At 40.6% G+C, this 23,228-nt stretch overlaps 1 non-coding gene across 1 annotated transcript; it reads left to right on the plus strand.

Moving 5' to 3' along the window:
• Window positions 1-14,862: 14,862 nt before the first annotated feature.
• Window positions 14,863-14,996, plus strand: LOC111766810 (small nucleolar RNA SNORA9). The gene has a single exon (XR_002798772.2). It is a non-coding gene; the product is annotated as a small nucleolar RNA SNORA9 (small nucleolar RNA).
• The last annotated feature ends 8,232 nt before the right edge of the window (window positions 14,997-23,228 follow it).

The raw sequence follows: 23,228 nt of genomic DNA on the forward strand, positions 1-23,228 counted from the left end.
CCCTTCCCCTAGCAAAGAAGAAAGTTGGGAGAAGCTTCCTTGGTCTTGTAAAATGAGGGCAGCTTCAGCCTCCATGTCTTGTAACACCAACTACGTCCTTGTCTCCTACTACACAACCAGCAAGGGAGAAAGGGCAGGAAGCCCTAAACTAAGGTGAAAAACTATACCCAGAATAAATACTGTAGTAAGCCAGATGCCAAGACACCAACAAAAAATTATAATCCCCACCAAGAAACAAGAAACTATGGCCCAGTTAGAGGAACAAGATAAGCCTCCAGATTACATAAAAGAGTTGAGACAGCTAATCATATATGTTCAAACAAATCTCCTTAATAAATTCACTGAGATGGCTAAAGAGATTAAGGATATTAGAAGAGATTGGATGAGACAAAATAAAATTTGAAGGCATACATAGAAAACAAAAACAGATCTTATGGGAATGAATGGTGCGATAATTCAAATTTTAAAATATTGGAATCATAAATAGCAAATTTGAGGAGGCAGAAGATAGGATTGGTGCACTTAAAAAATGGCCTCTGAAAGTGAACATAGAAAAGAACAGATGAAGAAAAGAATGGAAAAAATTTAACAAGGCCTCAGGGAACTGATGACATGAAAAGTCATGCAAACATACATCTCATGGGTATCGCAGAATGAGAAGAGAAGAGGAAAGGGGCAGAAGGGGTATTTGAAGAAATAATGGTAGAAAATTTCCCAACCCTATTGAAAGGCATAGATATCCCTGTCTAAGAAACCCAATGTATTCCCATTCAAAATACTCCAAATAGAACAACTTCACGACATACTCTGATCAAAATTTCAAATGCCAAAGACAAAGTGAGAATTCTGAGAACAAGATAAAAGCAATGCAAAAAAAATTAGGATACCCAATAAGACAGAGGGCTGATTTCTCACAAGAAACCATGGAGAGAAGAAGACAGTGGTATGATATATTTATGATGCTACAAAAGAACAACATCCATTCAAGAATCTTATATTTGGCAAGATTATATTTCAAAAATGAACATGAGTTTAGAATATCAGAGATAAACAGAATTGGGGAGAATTTTTAAAGAAGAGACCACATTTTAGGGAAACACTAAAGGGTGTGCTAGAGTCTGAAAAGAAAAGACAGGAGAGAGAGGCCTGGAAGAGAGTCTATAAATGAAGATTATATCAATAAAAGTACCAAATGTTAAGAGTGGTAGAAATAAAATATAGCAGATAACACTCAAATAGGCAGGAATAAACTTAACCAATTATACAAAGTACTAGTATTTAGAAAACTGCAACTCAATGTTAAAAGAAATAAAAATGGCCTAAATAACTGGAGGAACATTCCATTCTCAAGCATTGGAAGATGAAATATCATTAAGATGTCAAGGGAAATGGACTTTGGCCCAGTGGTTAGGGCATCCGTCTACCATATGGGAGGTCCGCGGTTCAAACCCCGGGCCTCCTTGACCCGTGTGGAGCTGGCCATGCGCAGTGCTGATGCGCGCAAAGGAGTGCCGCGCCACGCAAGGGTGTCCCCCGCGTGGGGGAGCCCCACGCGCAAGGAGTGTGCCCGTGAGGAAAGCCGCCCAGCGTGAAAAGAAAGAGCAGACTGCCGAGGAATGGCGCCGCCCACACTTCCCGTGCTGCTGACGACAACAGAAGCGGACAAAGAAACAAGACGCAGCAAATAGACACCAAGAACAGACAACCAGGGGAGGGGGGACGTTAAATAAATAAATAAATCTTTAAAAAAAAAAAAGATGTCAACTCTACTCCAATTTATGTATAGATTCAATGCAATCCTGATAAAAATTCTACCAGCATTTTTTAAAAATTGAAAATGCAATTATCAAAATTTTTGGAAGGGTAAGGGGGCCTGAAAGTCAGAAACATTTAAAAAGGAAAAGCAAACTCTCATCTCCAGATTTTAAAGCATGTTATCTATCTATAGTGGTAAAACAGCATGGTACTGGCATAGAGAAAGACACATAGACAAATGGAATCCAACTGAAGCTTCAGAAACAGACCATCACATGCATGGTCAAGTGATTTTTTTTACTAGCCTTTCAAATCTACACATCTTGGGCAGAACACTTCATTCAACAAATGGTGCTGAAAGAACTGGATATCTATAGCCAAAAGAAGAACAAAGGACTACTTTCTCACACTTTATCCAAAAATTAATTCAAAGTGAATCAAAAATCTAAAAGTAAAAGCAAGAACCATAAAGCTTCTAGAAGAAAATGTAGGAAAATATCTTCAAGACCTGGTGGTAGGTGGAAGATTCTCAAAGGAGATAAGAGGAGGCCAGGTACGGACTACTGATATTTAGTGTTGTAGAAGTTTTTATTAGCTTTACTGTATAAGTGTGGAAATGTATACAGTGGATGATAATACATAGTGATTAACAGTTAGTTTATAAAAGGGGATGTGGCTGAAAATGACTGTGTAGGGATATAAAAGCCAGTCGACAGAATGCTAGAGAATATTCTAGGAACTGAAAAGCATGGCAAACCAAGAGGTGGATGGGAACTGTGTTGGGTGGTATGAATGCAAGAATGTCCTTTGTTAGCTGGGGCAAATGTACATCATTATTTCAGGGTGGTGGGAATGTGGGGAAGCATGGGGAAAATACAGCTGGAGTGAACTGTGGAATGTCGTTAGTGGCAATTATATAATATTCTTGCATCTATGCCAAAGATGTTCTTTGTCGATAATGGGGCAGTATGCAAAATGTGTGCCAAATGTATACTATGGAGGTGGTAATAATCAGATGACATTATCTTACCTGTAACAAATATCCCGCCACAGTATGATGTGTTGCTGAGGGTGTTGCTTGGACATTCTGCACATGTACATGATTGTTTTATGGGATTATAAATTTTATCATAAAAATATATTAAAAAATAATAACAGGGTGTTTTGGGGGAAATACACCAAATGTAAGATAATGACTATAATTAGTAGTAAGATTTTGATAATATTCTTTCTTCATGTGCAACAAACTTCTCACAACAATGCAAGGTGTTGGTGGAAGTTTGATGTATGGGATTCCTCTATGATGTTATGCATGTTTGCTTTGTAAATTCACAATTTTTATTATACAATTATTGTTTTCATGTCTTCATGTATAAATGATACAAATATAATAATAATAATAGGGTCGGTTGGGGGAAAATTCTTTGGTTAGTAGTAATATATTGACAATGCTCTTTAATATCTAGTTAAGGTTGTGCCGGGTGTTCCCAAGCCCTGAGCGGGCTGTTTCAGGGGCTTGCAGGGTGGGAGGTGTCTGGATGTGGATTTGGTGAGACAGTGACTGAGGAGATTCTTGTGAGATGTGGAATTTTGGGTTTCTGACATGGAGGTCAGAAGTTGTGGGTGGGACCCCTCCCCCTAGGGCTGGCGTCCCAGCTGCAGCTATCCCTGAAGGCTTTATTGTGCTGTGGTGTTCCCAGGCCCCATGTTAACCAGATGCATGGTTCCCGGGTCTGTGTCCCCTAAACCCTGTTGGCTCATGCTCCAGAGACTCACACACTTTGAGTCTGCAATATCATGGACTTCCCATACATGAATCCACTGTGCCCTGGGGTCTGTCTGAGGTCCTTGATTACCCTAGCCCTCTGTGTTTTGTGTTGTATTTTTTTCTCTCTCTCTCCTTGAACTTGGAGTAGTGTACCAGCTGACTTGGGGAGAGTCTGGGTAAAAAGGAGAGGCAAATCTGCTGAGAAAGCCCAATTTACCTAAACGTCCTGGGATAGGAAACCTGGTCTGGGAGAAGGTGGGTCAGAAAATCAATTAGACCTCCCTAGCATGCCTAAGGGGGAGGAAATGTAAGACATGCTATCCAAGCTTCCAATAGCATATTTGGGGATTCTGGAGATGTGTAGGTGCTCTCACGCTGTAAATAAAAAGCCATAGTCATCTGTGTTGAGTTGATTCAACAAGGACCTCCTTGAATCTCCTACTGGACCTCTCAGGCAGCTTTCCTGCTGCCCTGGGAGAGAGAGAAGTGAGGAAGGGAGAAGGGGAAGGTCAGATCCCTAAGCATATTATTTAACTGCTAACAGGATTCCTAGATTTAAACGTTTGTTCTTTTTCTGATTGTTTTTTGTTTTTCTCGTGGTTGCTAATATTGCATTGTCTCCTGGTCTTTCCACCCATTTTATCCCCCAAGGTTCTTTCTCATTGATTTAGTTTTTTGCTTTTTCTTTCTCTTGCTTGTTTCTCTGTTTTTCTTTGCCCCCCTTTTTTCTCTTCTCTTTTTTTTTCTTTTCTCTCTTTTTCTTCTTTTTATTTTATTTTCTTTATACAATAGGTGCTACAGGGAGTGCTTCATATTTGCAGTGTTTCCTCATCCTCCATTTCCTCTTTTCTCTGTGTATTGATTTTGGCCACCTAAACTATTCACATTCTGCTACATCTTTCTATCCTCCATCATCTACTGTTTGTCTTACATTCCACCTCCCTTTCTTTAGTCCCCAAATTGTCTTTTTATTTCTAATACCTTTGTTCTGTTTTCTGTCTTTTATCCACTCTTGATATTATTGTCTTTCTTTTCTCTTTTGCACTCTCATGAAAACACTGGCCTTATAATTCATATTATATTCTTCCCCATATTCAGTTGACTGCCCAATTATAGGTACTCTACTTACTGCTATAACTCTACATAAACTTACATGAGTCTAATATCCAGTCTCCTAGATCTCACAATGTTGCTCTGTTAACATTTATTACCAATACTACTTTATGTATTTTCTTTTCTTACTTATTTTGCTCTCCCTGCCCCTACTGTTTTCCTTCAAAGTGAACTTAGCCAACAACAAGAAAATAGAGTAAGAAGAACAAAGTGACTAAGAAAGACATAACACTTATGCACGAACAACAACTAATCAATCCCCAAGACTAAACAAAGAAGCTAAGGAACTGATTAAACCCAACAAGATAAAATGATGACCAGACAGCAACAAAAAACTACAAACCAAACCAATAATCAGGAAAACATGGCTGAATCCAATGAACAAACTCAAAACCAGGAAGAGGAACAGAACATTGGACAAGTAATTAAAGATCTCAAAACATATATTAGAGACCAACTTAATGAAGTAAAGGAAGAGACTAAAAATATGAAGAAATCACTTGGAGAGGAAATTGCAGAAATACACAAAAAGATAACAGCTATGATGGGGATGGACTCCACAGTTCAAGAAATCAAAAATACACTCTCAGCAAATAGCAGCAGATTGGAAGAGGCAGAGGAGAGAATTACTGATGTGAAAGACAGTACATCTGAAATCAAACAGATATTATAACTCATAGATAAAAAGTTAAAAAAAATCCAGCTGGGACTTAGGGACCTGAATGACAATGCAAAATGCACAAACATACATATTATAGGCATCCCAGAAGGAGAAGAGAAGGGGAAGTGGACAGAAGGGGTGTTGGAGGAAATAATGGCTGAAAACTTCCCAAATCTGCTGAGGGAGATGGATGTAAATGTCAAAGAAGCACAACACACCTCAAACACCATAAATCCCTAAAGGTCTAACCCCAAGACATATAGTTGTCAAATTATCCAATGCTCAGGACAAAGAGAACATTCTAAAAGCAGCAAGAGAAAAGAGAAAAATCACATACACAGGAGGCTCCATAAGAGTAAGTGCAGATTTTGCATCTGAAACCATGGAGGCAAGAAGGCAGTGGTATGGTATAGTCAAGGTACTAAAAGAAAAAAAATTCCAACCAAGAATACTGTATCCAGCTAAGCTAGCATTCAAAAATGATGGAGAGTTCCAAATATTCACAAATAAACAGAAATTAAAAGAGTATGTCAACAAGAATCCTGCCCTTCAAGAAATACTAAAGGGAGTGCTGCAGGAAGAAAGAAACAGGAGAGGCAGAGATGGAGGAGAGTGTAAAGAAACCAAAAAGACAAAAAGAGAAGGAAAAAGACAAACAAAATATGACAAATACAATTCCAAACAAAATATGGCTAAAATAAATAATTCCTTGAAAGTAATAACACTGGATATCAATGGATTAAACTCACCTCTCAAAAGATTCAGACTGGAAGATTGGATAAGGAAATATGACCCATCTATTTGCTGTCTACAAGAAACACATCTTAGACCCAGGAATTCAAGGAGGTTGAAAGTGAATGACTGGAAAACAATCTTACAAGCAAATAATAACCAAAAAAGGCAGGAGTATCTATATTAATATCAGACAAGATAGACTTTAAATGCAAAATGATTTTGAGAGACAAAAATGGATACTACATATGAGTTAAAGGGATAATCTTTCAAAAAGAACTAACAATCATAAATATTTATGCTCCTAACAAGGGCGCATCCAAAAATGTGAGGCAAACACTGGAAAAACAAAGTGAAAGAATAGACACCTCTACAATTATTGTGGGAGACTTTAACACACCACTATCAACTTTGGACAGAACATTCCAAAAGAGATCAATAAAGAAACAAAAACATTGAACAGTATATTAGAGGAGCTGGACCTAATAGGTATATACAGATCATTACACCCAAATACAGCAGGACAAACATTTTTCTCAAGTGCACATGGATCATTCTCCAAGATAGACCATATGCTAGGCCACAAAGAAAGGCTCAATGAATTCAGAAGGATCAAAATCATACAAAATAATATCTCTGACCAGAATGGAGTGACGCTGGAAATCTGCAAGGGTCAGAGACCTAGATTTCACAACAAGATATGGAAATTAAACAGCACACTCTTAGAAAAACAGTGGGTCAAAGAGGAAATCTCAAAGAAATTAATAACTACCTTGAAACTAATGAAAATGATAACACAACATACCAAAACTTATGGGATGCAGCAAAAGCAGTACTGAGAGGGAAATTTATAGCCATAAATTGATACATCAAAAAAGAAGAATGCTAAAATTGAAGACTAACTGCACATTTGGAAGAATTAGTAAAAGAAAAACAACAAAGTAACCCCTCAGGAAGAAGAAAGAAAGAAAGAACTAAGATAAGAGCAGAACTAAATGAAATAGAAATTAGAAAGCACTTGAAAAGATAAACAAAACCAAGAGCTGGTTCTTTTAGAAGATGAATAAAATTGAAAAACCCTTAGCTAGACTAACAAAGAAAAAAAGAGAGAAGATGCAAATACACAAAATAAGAAATGAGAAAGGAGATATCACCACTGAACCCACAAAAATAAAGACTATTACAAGAGGATACTTTGAAAACTATATTCCAACAAAAATGACAATTCAGAGGAAAGGGACAAATTCCTAGAAACACATAAGCAGCCTATATTGATGAAAGAAGAAATTGATAATCTCAACAAACCAATCACAAGTAAAGAGATAGAATTAGTCATTAAAAACCTCCTAACTAAGTAGAGCCCAGGGCCAGACGGCTTCACAGGTGAATTCTACAAAACGTTCTGGAAAGAACTAATGCCAATCTTGCTGAAACTATTCCAAAAAAATCAAAACAGAAGGAACATTACTTAACTCATTCTATGATGCCAATATTACCCTAGTACCAAAGCCAAACAAAGACACCACAAGAAAGGAAAATACAGACCAATTTCTCTAATGAATCTAGACACAACAATCCTCAACAAAATACTTGCTAACTGTATTCAACAACACATTAAATGTATGATACACCAAGACCAAGTGGGATTCATTCCAGGTATGCAAGGATGGTTCAACATAAGAAAATCAATCAATGTAATACACCATATAAACAGATCTAAGGAAAAAAACACATGATTTTATCTATAGATGCAGAAAAAGCATTTGACAAAATACAGCACACTTTCTTGATAAAAACACTGCAAAAGATTTGAATAGAAGGAAACTTTCTGAACATGATAAAGAGTATATATGAAAAATCCACAGCCAACATTGTTTACAATGGTGAAATCCTAAAATCTTTCCCTCTAAGGTCAGGAACAAGACAAGGAAGCCCACTCTCACCTCTTTTATTTAACATTGTCTTAGAAGTACTTGCTCGAGCACTGAGGCAAGAACCAGATATAAAAGGCATTCAAATTGGAAAGGAAGAAGTCAAAATTTCATTATTTGCAGATGACATGATCCTATACATAGAAAACCCCAAGAGGTCTACAACAAAGCTTCTAGAACTCATAAATGAGTTTAATAAAGTCGCAGGTTATAATGTCAATGCGCAAAAATCAGTAGCATTTCTCTACACCAATAATGAGTAATCTTAGGGGAAATCAAGAAACAAATATCATTTACAATAGTAAATTAAAAAATCAAATACCTGGGAATAAATTTAACTAAAGAGGTAAAAGACTTATACACAGAGAACTACACAACACTGTTCACGGAAATCAAAGAAGACCTAAATAATGGAAGAATATTCCCTGTTCATGGATAGGGAGAGTAAATATTATTAATATGTCTATCCTACAAATACTGATATACACATTCAATGCAATCCCAGTAAAAATCAACACAGCATTCTTTAATGAACTAGGAAAACTAGATATGAAATTTATTTGGAAAGGAAAGAGACCCCAAATAGCCAAAGACATATTGAAAAAGAAAAATGAAATTGGAGGAATCACACTACCTGACTTCAAAACATATTACAAAGCTACACACTACAAAGAATTAACTTTATTGAACATTCAGGGTCAATTTCTCTTCTTGCTCTTGCCCATGACCTTGGCTGGTGTAAGGACTGAAGCTGTTACCTGGTACAGAGTGGAGGAGACCTTGTTGATGTAGTACAGACCAACCATGGAGAAGATGAAGCAGGTGGTGACACAGACTCGATGGATGAGGCCAGATGCAAAGAGAGTCAATAATAGGCAGAGGTATGGGCACAAGGAGAGACACACAGACAAATGGAACTGAATTGAGAGTTCTGATATAGATCTTCATATATATAGCCATATAATAATCAATAAAGCCACCAAACCTTCTCAACTGGGAGAGAATGGCCTATTCAACAAATGGTGCCTGGAGAACTGGATATCCATATGTAAAAGAATGAAAGAGGATTACCAGCTCACACCTTACACAAAAATCAATTCTATTTGGATCAAATATCTAAATATAAGAGCCAAGACCATAAAGACTTTGGAAAGCAGTGTAGGGAAGCATCTACAGGACCTTGTAATAGGAAATGGCTTCATGAACTTCACACGCAAAGCAGGAACAGCAAAAGGACAAGTAGATAAAAAGGAACTTCCTCAAAATTAAAGCCTTCCTCACCTCAAAGGAGTTTGTCAAGAAAGTGAAAAGAGAGCCTACATAATGTGAGAAAATATTTGGTAACCATATATCTGATAAGAGACTTATAACCTGCATATATAAAGAACTACTATATCTGGAACATAAAAAGGCAAACAACCCATTTAGAAAATGAGAAAAAGATTTAAATAAACACTTCTCCAAAGAAGAAATACAAATGGCTAAACAGCACATGAAAAAATGCTCCAAATCTCTAACTATTAGGGAAATGCAAATCAAAACTACAATGAGGTACACCCCCATTAGATTGGCAGCTATTAAAAAAAAAACAGAAGATGACAATTGCTGGATAGGATGTGAAGGAATGGGAACACTCATCTACTGCTGGTGGAAATGGAGAAGGAGTCAGCCATTCTGGAGGACAGTTTGGCAATTTCTCAAAAAACCTACCTATAGATTTACTATATGACCCAGCAATTCCACTGTTGAATATATACCCAATAGAACTGAAAACAAGGACACAAACCGATATATGCACATCAATGTTCATAGCAGCATTGTTCACTATTGGCAAAAGTTGGAATCAAACCAAATGCCCATCAACAGATGAATGGATAAATAAAACATGGTATATACATTCCATAGATACTACTCAGCTTTAAGAATGAATACACTACAAACACACATGATAAAAGGGATGAATCTTGAGAACCTTATGTTGAGTGAAGCAACGCAGGCATTCAAGGACAAATACTACATGACCTCAATGATATGAAATGATATGATATGATATAATATCATATCAATGATATGAAATAAGTAAACAATGATATGAAATAAGTAAACCAAGCTGCCTCAGAGAGCTTGGATGATAGGCTTAAAAGAAATTGGGGGGTAGAGGAAGGATGTTAGCTGACACCTACATGGGTGAAATCTATGATAAGCTGGAGGTAAGTATTTGTAAAGGAAGGGATAAAATGGCAGAATAGGGTGACCTTTGGGTGGGGCTTTGCAGGCTTGAGGGAGGCTAGGGATGGGAGGATGGAGCCCAAGAAATTGGGGGGAGGATGGGGCAACATACAAACTTAGGAGAGTGTCAGGTATTTTGTTAAGAATATAATGCTGAGAAAACTTTTTCAAAAATATAATAAGGGAGGTTACGTGTTTAAGATGCTTAAAGGGGATAATCTGATGCAAGACAGGTTCTTAAGGAATATGTGGATGCTCATTTTGCCATAGTGGGTTATATCATTGGATAGAGACCCATATAATGGAGTGAAGGTATACCCACATCCTGGGGAGGACTGATGTTCTCAAATAGAGGGAACTGTATCTCTCGAGAGAAATGGTGGCTCCCAATATATTAGGACAGTCACGCCTGTCAAGCCCTCAACACTGTTGCAAGTATCTCTGAACATGGCACTTCAAGCAATGAAGATTGACTGTCACTGTGGGTCCTAAGGGGAGGGGGAAGGAGGAATTGAATAGATGGAACCAATGTAAATGTGTGGGCAATAGAAGTGTTCCACAAGATTACACAAGGATGGATATAAGACATGTTAAATTACACCAAAAATATATCGTGTCTGATAGGCTAAAATGTAAATCATAATGTAAAACATAAGGTAACTAAAAATTTAGAAAATTGTATAGTCTAAAATATAAACCACAATGTAAACTCAAATGTTACCTTGTTTGAAAGCCATTGTCTCAATATCTGTACATCAGTTTCAGTAAATACAGTATGAATATGTAAAAAGATTATTGCTGTGGAAGGGAAAAGGGTTTTATGTTGGATATATGGGAGTGCTGTATATTGTATATATGAATTACTGTGATGCAAAACTTTTGTGAAGATAAGCTTAATAATTAAGAAAATAAAAAAAAACAAAGGACATAGACACCGAGGAAAGGATAGAAGAAGTTACCTTGCCAATTTGAATACAGGGCAACACTTATTGCAGTGATGGAAGGCAAAACATCAAAAACAAAGTTTTCGCATTTTTAAATTTTTTGATACCCCAATTTTTACCTTGATTTTTCTAAATTAATATGTATTCTATATCTAACCTTTAAACTCCTCACTGTATTCCATTTTACTATTAATGGAATGTGGCAATATATTGGGCTTCATTTTTGAAGAAGTTTTGGATCACAGAGAGGTTGAACAATGGCAGGGGATGAATACTGGTGTGGGATGTTATAGACAGGGGACACATGGTGGGCAGGGAGTTTTACAGGGCTTATATCCAGGGTACATAAAAATTTTTGGATATTTTCATAGTGGTTACAACTAAAAATTACAACTGATGGAGTGCTGACTTCCTAGCCAGGGGAGCTCTATCACAGTCACTAAAGGAACAGCAACAATTCCCCAAGTGCAGTGGCAAAGACCAAAAAAGAAGGAAGGTCCAACAATGGGCCCTTGACACTAATGACTATGCTTGTAAGCCTGTGCACCTGAAATAAGAACAAGGCCTAGAGCTGCAGGATGCCTAAGAGTTACCTCCTGAGAGCATCCATGTTGGTCAAATATGGCCAGTCTTGAAGCCAAACTCAGCATGTAAATGTGTTGCCTTCCCCACAGCGTGGGACATGACTCCCAGGTATGAGCATCCCTGATACAGAGGGATTACTACCAAGTACCAGTCGATGGTGTAACTAGAAAACGTCCTTGAATAAAAGGGTCAACTTGGACCAGCAGAATATCTCACTCTACATATAATACCAGGAGTTAAAAATGCTTTTGACTTGAATAAAAGGGGGAAATGGAAAAGACAAATGAGTTTATATGGTTATGAGTCTCCAAAAAGAGCCGGGAGGCTATCAGAGGGGTTGCCCTTATGCATACCTCAGCAGAGTCCCAGAGACAGATAAAGTAGATAAAACCCCAGGTATTGGATCTTCTAAGGGCTACAGAGACCCACAGGTTTATGGTCATGGCAGATGGAGTTCAGTGACATGTCAGTTGGCCCTACATTGGAGTTTGTGTTTCTGTGTGATGGAGCTGCATTCAGGTGTGATCTTTGTCCACAAGCCTCTCCTGTTACTTTTACTGGAACTATTGTTGATGCTGGTATTTAATGTATACCCAGGGGACTTGAATCTCTGGACTGACCATGTGATAAACAGGCCCTGAACCTCAACAGACTTGCAACTCCTACACTCTGGTTTATTGGGCTTACCACACTCAGCTAACATGGAGGTGAAGTTTGTCAACCACCACACCAGAGAGCCAAGAGTGCCTACAACTGAAAGCAGGATAATTGTATCCTGCATCCATGTGGAATCTAAGCCCCCTCTTGATATAGATGTGGAGTGGACACAACCATTCCAAGGTCCACAGGATGGAGGAATAGTGTGTGGATTAGAGTGGACTTACTGATATTCTATTCATGAACTATTGTGATTAGTAGTCAAAGAAAATGTGGCATTGGTGTGGAGAATGTGGCCATTTTGGCTGCTGGGGTTAAGGAGTGGGAGGAAGAGATGTGATGTGGGGGAACTTTCAGGAGTTGGAGTTTTCCTGGATGGTGCTGCAGGGACAGTTACCAGACATTGTATGTCCTCTCATGACCCACTGAGTGGACTGTGGGAGAGTGTGGGCTATGGTGTGGACCATTGACCATGAGGTGCAGTGGTGCACAGAGATTTATTCCCCAAATGCAATGAATGTCTCATGATGATGGAGGAGGTGGTTGTTATGGGGGGAGGAGTGAGGTGAAGGGTGGGGGGTATATGGGGACCTCATTTTTTTAATGTAACATTAAAAAAATAAAGACAAAATAAATAACTAGTTAAAAATGTTTAGCAATAGTGCAAGTTAATGGTGGTAGGGTGAGGTACGAGAGTCCTGTATGATGTTATATATGTTTGTTTTGTAAGTTAAGTTATTATTATACATGTATTGTTTATGTATGTTTATGTATGAGTGATACACTTCAATAAATTTTTAAAAATGTAAATGACCTGAAAACAATTTTGTAGACTGAAATAATTGTTGACTTAACGTTGTCTGTTCATTCAACAGAAACTTTTAAGTGGCATCTGTTTGCTTGACTCAGAGAGACTTTGCTACAAAGCAGTATAAAAATCCTAATTTGGAATATGTGTGTATCTGACATAGCTGCCTGGAAGCTTCCAGAAGTCTATAAGATAAGATAAACTAGGATCAATTCAATGTAAAATTTGATTAAAAAGATGGGTTGAAACCTATTTGGGTAGCATAGATATTCTTCTTAAATTCAATAAAAATGACCATTAAGCATCTATTGCTTGTATGTTGGATGATACATATACATCAGGTTTAATAATGTAACTACTGTTAATTATACAACTTTTTATTTTATATTGGAAAAAATAAGTGAATTATTGAAAATTTAATACCTGATATGAAGGAGTATCAGGTATTAAATTTGCACATGTCTTCTGACTATTTCACATATCATTAGACAAGAGGGTCCTCCAAAGATCTTTCCAGGATATTCCCATCTCTCTTCCTCATTTCTGCTCCTTGTTTGAAGTGATCCATATGCACATGCCTAATGTCTTTCCACTTTCAAAAGTTATCAAGTCTCCCTTGACCTTATCTACAGTTCATTCTTTCTTTGCAGTTGATATCTTACTTTTAGCATCTTTTGCAATCTAGACAGAGGAAGTATTACCCAAATCATAATTCTTAGTTCCATTCAACTTAACAGATTTTTTTTTCATATTACCATTTTACCTTTCCTCATGTAGTTTGTATACATAGCAAGATGAACCTGGGACATGACTGAACTCGTTGCTTGGAAATCCTCTAGGCTAAGTATCGAAGTTTATTGATTTTGAGTTCTGCTTTTTACACAAAAAACTCTCAGCAATGTTTTGCACTTGGGGAGCTGAGCACTCTTCTTTGCCAGCCCCATTGGGTTAGTTTTGTAGCGATGCTGCAACAAAGGGCACAAACTTCGTGACCAAAAACAACAGAAACTGCCTGGGTCAGCTCGGGATTCCACCACCTGTCCACCAGACACCTGGAAAATCCCCACCATCAGCACAGTCTGTGAAGTCCAGGGAACCCCTGAGGGATGCTGGACCTGTCTGCCCGCCTTCCCTTCCCTCCAGCTCCTGGAACAACCTCTGCTTACAGCATCCTAAGGAAAACCTTTATTGAACTAAAAAGCAAACAGAAATGTATTTTCTCATGGTCCTGGGGAGCAGAAGCTGGAAATCAGGTGTTGCAGGGTGGGCTCCTCTGGAGGCTCAGAGGGAGAAACCGCCCCTCCTCTCCCACAGCTCCCGGGGCTTCCAGCCAGCCTTGGCGTTCCTTGGCTTGCAGGTGTGTCCCTGCGGTCCCTGCCCTCCCATGCTGGGGTTTCCAATCACCCCTCCTTACTAGAACACCAGCCACTGGATTAGGGCCACCCCAGTCCACAGGACCTTATGTGAACTAAGTGCATCTGCAAAGACCCTATTTCTAAACAAGGCCATGTTCACAGTATGGGGAGGTTCACACTTTAATATACCCTTTCAGGAGACACAATTCATCCCATGACACCTGGTTTTACTTGTTGGTTCCTGGAGGTTCTGGTTTCAGAATGTTGCTTTCTGAAGAGAAGCTGACATCAGGTTCATAGATGAATTACAGAAGGACAAGGGGCTTGCAAGCCTCCAGCGTGCTTGGGTCTGCAGTGACCCTGTGCATTCCTACAGTGCTTGCGAGAACAGGTTTGAAATGGTTTGCGGCCTTGCTCTGCTCCATCTACAGAGTAAGGTAATAGAAATTCAGACAGTTGCTTGCCCTCTCCTGAATCTCATATACTGGGCGTCTTGTCTGCACTGTCTAATATTGCAGCCACCTGGCCATGTGTGGCTTGTTTATCAGAAAGTAAAATTTAAGATTCAGATTTTCAGAGGCTCTGAGTCTACAGGATGTTTGATTAGAGAAGGGAGGGCTAAGTTTTTACTGAAGAGCTGAATGCCTAAGGAGCTAAGGGAGGGTGAGGGCAGCACGTGCTGAATTTAATGGAAGAGCATTGGAGAGTCAGATGAGAATGTCTGCTGAGCACACATCCTGTTTCAAACCTGCTGACACTCAGCTTAGTTTCAATGTTGAGGAATAGTTGTAGCTCCAGAGCAGTATGGGAGCAGACGCTGAACATGTTGGACCTCAACACGGTTCCTGTTGGAGACAAATCTTGGCTGTGATGTCTTCCCACCATGGCGCACAGCACTTTGGAGTCTACCATTCCCCTGGTGTTTGAGCAGCAAAATTCCTATAATGCCAGAGCTGGAATATCCTTGAAAGCCTGTTCCTTCAGTATCCATCCGGCTGTTCCATGGAATCTGTGCAGTGATGAGGAAGTCGATGTGGCTCAAGAAGTTGGGCGCCTGCCTATCACATAGGAGTCCCCAGATTTGGTCCTGGTGCCTCATAAAGAAGACAGCAAGCTGATGGAATAAGATGATGCATTGAGGAAACACAGTAGGAGACATAACAAGCAACGAACGGGGGTGGATCAAGCAGTTGGGCACCTCGCTCCTACATGGGAGGTCCTGGGTTCACTTCCCAGTGTCTCCTAAAAGGAAAAGAAGAGGAGCAGATAATGTGAGTGCAAACAACAGGGAGGGGGAGGTAAATTACCTCCCCAAAAAGTCATTGGGATTTCTGATTCTTGGAGTAACACTGGTGGGTAGAGTGTCCAGCTGAGACTTAAACCTTGGGTGGGGTGGGAGTAGTTGAATAAAGGTGGTTTTATATCTGTGGGGTAAAAAAGAAAGAGGGGAGCCCTTAATTGTTGAATGTGGCTCCCAGGGATGTGTAAGTTCATGTAATTTGAAGGGAAGGTATTTAGCCTTTCTGAATTCTGTTCAGACCTTCTAAGTTTAAAAAATGTGATAATAGAGAATATTCTTAAGAGGAAGGATAGCAAGTGCTCTCCCTATCCAGCTTTCCCACCACCGTGCTTTCCCACCCACTGCTCTAGGTTGGACGAGGGAAAGGAAAAAGAGTAGAAAAACTGGATTATCAGTTGTTTGAGGGAAGGATTGCTGCCTTAGGTGTCTCTGTACTTCCTTATGAGTGTTTGCTGAGAGCAACTCAGTGAGTGTTAGCTGGGTGGGTGGGAGAAGGAGAGGGGAAGCTCAGTGACCACACAGAAGTGGGAGGAGAATCAAAGTGGGTTTGACCTGCTCCCCCACCTCACCCCAATACGTGACGTTTCACATGTGGGCCCCCAGCGCTGTCCTTGGTGCCCTGCTGAAGCCTGCTCCCTTCTGTTTCCATACCTGGTGCTCCTCACTAGGGGGTGGAGGCAGGGAAGGAGCACGTCTGACCACTGGTCTGTGGAGCCCCGTTAGCGCTGGAAGGAGAGCAGTGGGGGCTTCAGAGGGCGGATTCAAGCAGGAGGGATGTGATCCCTGCCCACCGTTTACCAGCTGTACGGCCTCGACCTGTTACTTATTCTTCTCAGCCTCTCTTACCTGTAAACTGGGTCTTAGACATTCCTCTAGATGAACTTATTTTGAAATACAGTATACATACAGAGAAGTGTACAAGTTGTAATCATACAGCTCTCACAAAGCAGCACTGCACAAACGGAGGGCAGAATAGTGCAGCGCTCCAGACCCTCTTCTTGGCCCTCCCAGTCATCACCCCACCCCACCTGATGCAAGAGGACCCCATCCCAATGTCTAACTTTATTTTACTTCCCTCTGTTTTTGAATTTCATATGGATAGAAACATATAGAATGTACCTTTTGCATTTGGTTTCTTCTGCTTAGCATCATGCTTATAAGATTCATCTACATTGTTGGGTGTAGTTGTGGGGTGTTGTGTCTCCTTACCGAGCTGTGTTCCAATGTGTAAGTATACCACAAGGTAATTATCCCTTTCACTGTTGTAGACATTTCAGTTATTTGCAGTTTTTGGCTCTGAACGCTATTGCATATATAGTTTTTTGGTGGACAGGTGTAAGGAGTGGAACGATTCCCTCTAGGAGTGGAACTGCTGGATTGTGGAATATGACCAGCTCTGAGCTGTATAGAACCTGCCTGAGAATTTAATGTTCATTTTTAACCTCACAGGGTTGTGAGCATTAAAGTGCTCATTAGGGCACTTGGAAGACAGAAGTTCCCCCAATACACCTTTAAAAATGTAATCAAGGCAGTGGACCTTGCCCAGAGGTTAGGGCGTCCGTCTACCACATGGCAGGTCCAAGGTTCAAACCCCGGGCCTCCTTGACCCGTGTGGAGCTGGCCCATGCGCAGTGCTGATGCACACAAGGAGTTCCTTGCTGCACTGGGGTCTCCCTGCATGGGGAAGTCCCACACACAGGGAGTGCACCCCGTTGGTAGGGCCGCCTAGCGCGAAGGAGGGTGCAGCCTTCCCAGGAATGGTGCCCCACACACGGAGAGCTGACACAACAAAAAGAAACACAGATTCCCGTGCCAGTGGCAACAACAGAAGCGAACAAAGAAGATGCAGCGGGTGGATGCAGAGAACAGACAACCGGGGTGGGGAGGAAGAGGAGAGAAACAAATAAATAAATAAATATTTTTTTAAAAATAAAATAAAAATGTAACCAAGGCTTAATACTCTCCATTAATTTGAAGTACCATAATGGACTTAAACATTTTCTTATTGCTTGCTCATTTAGGTGGTATCTGGTTTTTTTCTGTTTTTTTTTTTTTTAAATATAACGCTGCAGGGAATGACTCTTCTTATACCTGTTTCCTTCTAAAAACTTGCTTTGTGTTAAGTTCTCAGAAGAGGTTTAACGGGATCAAGCATGTGTGACTTTGAGAACTTCCTCCCTGGAAAGACCGCATGGGCTGGCTGAGAAGGGAAAGCAAGGCAGCCTCTCATGCCCTGTGGAGCAGGCTCTGAAGACAGTGGGCTCTTATAGAGGGCAGGGTAGAGGATAGATTTCTGTAAATGGTGGTGTCCTTGGGGCAACTAATGACTTAGTTCCTTAGAAGAAAAAAATGGCAATTTGAAAAACAACGTATTACCACATTAAGTCAGGAAGGAGAAATCACAGGTGCAAAGCATTTTCATTTACTTTATTGGTTCATTCATTTTTTTTCTTTCCCCCAATTATTAGGATCTTTGACCTAAAGGGGCAGGGGAGGTGAGCTGGGGAGGGGCTGCAGGACTGAGAGGCTCGGGCATCTCTGGGGAGAGGGCAGCGCCCTGGGCCGGGGCGGCCTCGCAGGCTCCAGCCTGGTTCCTGGTGCAGCTCTTGACCAGCGGGAGCGCAGGCCCTCGGGGTGACCTGCAGTCCTCCTTGGTGTGGGCGCTGTGCTGGGCCGCGGGCGGCGTCAGGACGCTGTGGAGGTGGAGGTGCCGTCCTCGCTGTCCTGCTCCGGGCGCTGCTCTGGACGCCCTTGGTCCACTCGGCTCCGTCCACCTTCAGGTGACCTTGGCGTTACCGGGACAGTAGCCGTGCACAGGCACACGACGGAGGCCGTTCCAGAAGCGAGCTGCTCCGGGGACAGGGGAAGAGGAAGGGACGGGCTGGCCACGCTCCCTGGGGAGGGAAGCACAGAGGGGTGGTCAGGCGGGGTGTGGGGACAGACACACAGCAGCATGCCTACTCCGTGTCAGTGCAGCCACGAGCCCAGGAGGCACCGTGCTGGGCTCCACGGTTCTGAGTCTCTGCTCATTGCCACCTACCCATTTTTTTTTTATTAAATTTTAAAAAATTAATTGTTTTTTGAAGATACGGAGATCACAAAAAATGTTACATTAAAAAATATTAAGAGGTTCCCATACATCCCCCCTGCTCCCATATCAACAACCTCTTTCTCCTGTGGCTCTTTCCTTGCGTTTGGGTGGCTCATCGCTGTTCTAACTCTGACACCACCTGAGGTCTCCTGGCTCGCTGGTCTGACCTCACCTTCTGTCCTTCCCCTGTTCTCCCTGCCTCGTGCAGTGATCTCAGTGCCACCGGCAGAGACACCCACACCTCTTCCTCTGACCCCCAGAGTTCAGAACCCAGGACAGGTGTGCGCTGTCCCCGTGGAGGAAGACGAGGCAGTGGCCGCTGGGGAAGGCTCCGGCTCCCACTGCCCGGTCCCCCTTCCAGAGCTGCCCTAGGCTCGAGGCTGCCCCCGCCCCCCGTGCTTCCCTCGCCGTGGCAGGGCTGGATGCACCCTGCAGAGTGGGTCCCAAGCCCATGTCTGCGCCTGGAGGGGGAGGCCCCTTTGCCTTCTGGGCCCTGCCACCCACTCTCCCCTCCCCAGAGGCTCTAGGTGAGTCCTGGGCCCTGGCCCGAGTCTCCAGCTGTGCGGGGGCGGTTTTCAGCCAGCCCAGGGGTGCTGAGATGATCTGGGGTCCACTGTGACCCTGGCCACCTGCCCAGGACGAGCTGGCTGGCTTCAGCCCTGACCTTGAGAAGCTGCCAGGTGGCCGCTGGAAATGCCCCTTGTGTTCCAGCCCCGAGTGGGACAGCAAGTCCCCAACCACTCCACTCAGTTTGCTCTCGTTTAAAGTCACAAAACAAATCCAGAATCCTTTGCTAGAAGTCAGCAGATAAGTTTATGGTTCTTATAAAGCTACCCAAGCAGTTCAATATAAGATACTGAATTTCTCGTTTAAACTTACATGACTAATTTTTCCAGAGCCTTGCATAAATTAGCGATGCAGAAAAAAAAATATGACCTCTAGAAATTAAGGAGAAGGGAAACATTCTGTGATATTCCCATCTGGGTTTCCCTACACATTAAAACATCAAACAGTTACTCCATTAGATCAGAGCATTATTCAAATAATCATATTAGCTTTTAATAGAGTTTTAAAGGCCCTAAATACCTCTGCCAAGTTTGTCTAGACCAGAATAATCTCCCTTAAACATCACTTTTGAAATCAGCTGCTGCTAAGTAAAGCCAAATTAATAAACTCTTTTAGAGGCGATGGGATTAAAATATCTCGACTAAAATTTTTCTATTAAAGAATTAAGGTATTGAAAATATGTTTATGTTAAATTATTAATGACATACATAAATAATTAGATATTTTGTACAACTGAAATATCATACTCCTACCCAAATCAGTCACATTTTTGAAAATTAAAAACATCACAAAGTTAGCTTATTTCTATTTATCGGTTAATGTATTAATGATATTTGATGTGAACTCAGTAAAATTTATCAAGACCTGAGAGGTTAGACTGCTGACATTGAATCTGATTTTTGCTGCTGTGGAGTTTGCCTTGAAAGAGTTATATACATTTATCTCTTTTGGATTATGCTTTCATCATCTAAATAAATTTTATCACAGGTATTGAAATAATTTATACATCACTGAAAAAAATTGCATTCTGCTCTTTATAGTCCCCTAGTGAAAATTAAGGGGATATAATAATAGAAATGAGTGTGAATTTTATATCTGAAATCTCTAACAAATAGATATGTTACCTGTTTTTCCCACATTAGCTAATGTCCACCGCATTTCATTAGTGGCATTATTTGTATCACTGTGTGTCAAGAAGAGCAGGCCATGGAAAATTTAAATGGATCAGTGCTGGGTTCCTGCAGACCTTAGCAACCAGGCACTCACTGCCGCACGAGCGCCATGGCCACGGAAGTCACTCAATCATGAAGAAATACTGCCAAGAAGATATGGCCCACGCTAGCCGTGCCACGGCCTCCTTGGTGCTATAAAAATGTGGCCACTCTTTAAGTAAAATGTTTCCTGCTTTTCTACAAGTCTGTGGCCAATTAAAAATGCAATAATTTTACTTTCCTTCATTTAAACATTTCTTTGAAACTGGGGTTTTGGGGACAACAGTCTTGCCACCATTATCATAAAAGATCATTTCATGTTTAGTCCAATGTGAAAATTGGATTACAACAAAAAGAAGATAACATGTCAAGGCTTTCTTCCTATAGAAGAGCATGAACATTCTAAGCTGATTTTGACAGTCTACCACTCAGACTCTAAAAAATGACATTAAGCCACTTCTTCTACTTGACAATTGGGTATACTTTTCTAGCTTTTTGCTGGCTTTTAGTTCACGCTATTGATTTTTCTACTTGTAAAATAATTCTCGGGAGAAATGAGAACACAGACTAAGAAATACATTTCTCTCCTTTTCTTAATCATATATAATGAGCAAAAAACCAATAAAATATTTGGCAAAACCCAATGAAAATGAAATTACTATTGTTTTTTATAATTCCAAGGATTCTTCATTCATCTACATACTTTTTTTCTGAGGTATTTAATTTAAATCAATTTTCACCATTTTTGTCTCCAAATCTACATTTAGAACTGTGTTTAACTTTCTTAAACTGATGACAAATCTGAAATGCTCTCAGTTACTAACACCACGAAACTTATAATTAAGCCTGTAACAGACAATACTGGCAATTAGACATACATTTCAGAAGGCAGTAGAGAGAAATTACTCACGTTTAATCTCCAGATGGGTCCTTTGGCCAAAGATGATCCACAGTATTAGCTTAATTACTTGCTTATCAACAAAAATGCCTTCCTGCTGCGATTCTTACTAGATTGACTGATACGGAGAAAATCTGGCCATTTAAATGCCGCATCAACTGACTGGCTCTAAGTTCTTCCTTGAGATGAACTGATTGTCAGCCCCTTACTCATCTGATTTCAGGGAGAATCCCATGCTCCTTAGAACTGACCTCAATCCATGTTCCAAATATGAAAACCCCCCAAATTCACAAATCTATAAGAAAAACGTTTAGAGAAGGGCACTTACGTTTGAGCTCCACCTTGGTCCCCTGGCAAAAGGTGAGCCACAGTGATAGGACCCACACTTCCCCTTCAACAAAAACCTCCTCTTTTTGAACCTAATCAGACTAGATTGGCTAATTTGGAGGGAATTCCAGCTCTTTCTTTCTCATTCTCCCTACAAATCCTATTCACCTTAAAAGAATCCAATAGTTTGTTGGAAGATTTTCTGCCATTTACTTTTGGGTCACTAGGAATGGTTAATTAGGCTAAATATTACAAATTCACACAAATATTACAACAGTGCAAAAATTTCACAAATAATGGAGGAAAAATGTACTTACATTTGAATTCCAATTTGATCCCTTGGCCAAAAGTCAACCACAATGCTTCTTCTTAAGTTTCCCCCTGTAAGAAAAAGCCTTCCCTGAGAGGGGCACCAAGACCCCTTATCCAATTAAATTATTTTGATTTGTAAATCACAAAAATTAGCCATCAGCTAGCCTCCTGGGGAACAATTTTCCCCTCTCTAGATCTAATCTAGGACTGAAATTTTTTACATCCCTGGCCTGCAACTACTAAAAATACACAAAAAGGAACAAAAAGGGAAATCCAATGGACAGAAACAGTAAGAAACAGTTGGAAAAATACATACGTTTGATTTCCAGCTTGGTCCCCTTGCCAAAATTGAACACACAGTGGTTTCTCTTAGTCTCTCACTCATACAAAAACTGAGTTTTCCTTTCTGACCATTGAGCAAGGCTCTGTTCAGAATCTGTGATGATGCTCCCCAGTAAATTTCTGAAACTATCACTCAGGCAATTTATTCTCACCTAGTGACTGAATCTTGTCCTTCAGAGAAACAGAGAAAATGTGCAATCGATTCTCAAGTTTGCTTACAGGTTTTCTCTTTCTCTTTACCCCATAGGATATCAAAGTCTGGCTGCAACGAGTCAGCTTATAGGTCGTTTTATAACACAAGGATCATAAGGCACAGACAACTGAGGGAGGAAAGTTTGGATTTTACTCATGTTTGAGTTCCACCTTTGTCCCTGGGCCAAACGTCCAACACAGTGATATTTCTCTGATATCTCATTGTACAAAAGTGGAACAGAAGTGGAACAGAGTCTGGTTTAGCTGCTGAATCTTAACTACCTTTTCCAGCAGGCGTGGGAGCCCTGAGCTCTCCCGACAGGGGGAAATGTGTGTTTCCTTAGGTCAAATCTGCAGTCCTAGAGATTAACACATTTTTGTCCATGGCCCGATATTCCCTTTCTCTAGCATTTTACCACATCAGGATTGCTTCCCTCCCTCCTTCCCCTA

Source organism: Dasypus novemcinctus, chromosome 17 (genome assembly GCF_030445035.2).
Source record: "Dasypus novemcinctus isolate mDasNov1 chromosome 17, mDasNov1.1.hap2, whole genome shotgun sequence".
In the NCBI taxonomy this organism is placed as follows: Eukaryota; Metazoa; Chordata; class Mammalia; order Cingulata; family Dasypodidae; genus Dasypus; species Dasypus novemcinctus.